Here is a 2,210-nt window from a genome sequence, read left to right as displayed (position 1 = left end):
GTCTTACAAGCTACAAAGGAACATTTCTAAGGTGGCAAACTTATAGGCAGAATAGTGTGTCCAGCTTGCAGCACTTGCGGTTATAGCGTCACGCAGGGTGAGAGACAGTTTAGTCTACTGTGGTTCATATTTGCATCTAGTAGTGTCTGGGAACTCATGATCAACTCACCAGCCAGAGCAGAATCAATCCATTTCTCTGAGGGTCTTTCATTTGGGGGCTCGTCCAGGGATTTGGAGACCCCCCTCCCAGGGATCACCGACCCACCACCGGGAGGTAAGCTGGCCAGCACCCTGTCTGTGTCTGTGTCTGTCTGAGTCTTTTGTCGTTCTGTCAATCAGTAAGATTCGATTGGATCTATCAGTATCTGGCAGGCCAGGGAAGGAGCTGACGGGCTCGGACTCCCGCCCTGCAGCCCTGGAAGATGTTCCAAGGGTGTCTGGAGCCTTCGGGGCTCAATCTGTAACTGGAGGACACTCCAGTATCCATAGGGGCCAAAAGTGACCAGGTCACTCCTCTAGTCCCATCTGAATCTGTAATGCTGCGCAGCTTCTGATTTTGAATTTGGTTTTGGCTTTTTGTGTCTTTGTTTTTATGTCCTTTGTTTTTGGTATATCTGTTTGTACTCGAGTCTAAATCTGGTACCGTGAGGCAATCGTTAACAACCCCTTTGAGTCTCACTTTAGATCACTGGCCTGATGTCCGGGACTGAGCAAACAATCAATCGGTCGAAGTTCAAAAAAAAATGGGTGACTGTCTGTTCGTCTGAATGGCCCACATTCATAGCCGCAGGACGGCACTTTTAACCTTGATATCATTCCCTAGGTAAAGGAGAGGATGTTCGACATAAAATCCCCAACCCCCTCACCTATGGCTGGCCGTCTGAGGAGCAGATGCGAGCCACAGCCTGATTCCACCTCCCACGCCCTTCCCCTCCGAGAGGGTCCAAATGGCCAGCAACAGTACTGGCCATTCTCAGCTTCTGATCTTTACAACTGAAAACAACTAACTTGATAGAATCTATCCTAGTTACACACCAGCCCACCTGGGACGACTGCCAGCAGCTCTTGCAGGCTCTGTTGACCTTGGAGGAAAAACAAAGAGTCTTTTTGGAGGCACGGAAAAATGTCCCCCCCTACAATGGACACCCGACCCAGCTGCCGAACGAGATTGATGCGGCTTTTCCCTTGACCCGCCCTAATTGGGACTTTATCACGGACGCAGGTAGGGGACACCTATGTCTTTACCACCAGTTGCTCATAGTGGGTGTCCAAGGGGCAGCACACTGCCCCACTAATTTGTCTCAGGTAAAGCAAGTGATACAAGGAAATGAGGAGACACCCTCAACATTTTTAGAGAGGCTTAAAAAAGCATATAAAATGTATACCCCTTATGACCCTAAAGAGCCTGGACAGACCACTAGCATTTCTATGTCCTTCGTATGGCAGTCAGCCCCAGATATCAGAAGAAAACTTGAGCAGCTTGATAATCTTAAAGAGAGTTCACTCCAGGGTTTGCTGAAGGAAGCAGAGTGGATTTTCAATAAGCAAAAAACTCAGGAAAAAAGAGACGAGAGGCTTAAAAAGGAGGCGGAGAAAAAAAAACAGGAGGGATCACAAAAAAAAAACCAAAAAAATTAGTAAATTGCTGGCCACCGTAGTTTCAGGACAGAGACAGGATAGGTAGGGAGAAGACCAAAGAGGCCCCCGAGTGGACAAAGACCAATGTGCCTACTGCAAAGAAAAAGGACATTGGGTTAAAAATTGTCCTAAGAGACCGAGGGGACCAAGAAAGCCAAAACCCCAGGCTTCCTTGCTGACCTTGGAGGACTAGGAAAGTCGGGGTCAGGAGCGCCCCCCTGAGCCCAGGATAACCCATGATGTTGGGGGGGCAACCCGTCACCTTTCTGGTAGACACCGGGGCCCAACATTCGGTGTTAACCCATGCCCTGGGACCCTTAAATGATAAATCAGCCTGGGTCCAGGGGGCCACTGGAGAAAGAAGATACAGATGGACGACGGACAGAAAAGTACAGCTGGCAACCGGTAAGGTGACTCACACCTTCTTGCATGTTCCTGACTGCCTGTACCCCTTACTAGGGAGAGACTTGCTCACCAAACTGTGGGCACAGATATATTTTGAGGGGACGGGGGCACGCATTACTGGGCCCCAAGGTCAACCTTTACATGTGTTAACTCTTAATCTAGAAGAT

At 49.1% G+C, this 2,210-nt stretch overlaps 1 pseudogene; it reads left to right on the top strand.

Moving 5' to 3' along the window:
- The first annotated feature begins 987 nt into the window (after nucleotides 1-987).
- The window catches only part of LOC106143891, a 3,189-nt pseudogene continuing 1,966 nt past the window's right edge, over nucleotides 988-2,210 (top strand).

The sequence above is a fragment of the Microtus ochrogaster genome, chromosome 10 (assembly GCF_000317375.1).
Source record: "Microtus ochrogaster isolate Prairie Vole_2 chromosome 10, MicOch1.0, whole genome shotgun sequence".
Lineage (NCBI taxonomy): Eukaryota > Metazoa > Chordata > Mammalia > Rodentia > Cricetidae > Microtus > Microtus ochrogaster.
Note: the sequence above shows the minus strand (reverse complement) of the source record. Positions and strands in the feature narration are given on the sequence as shown.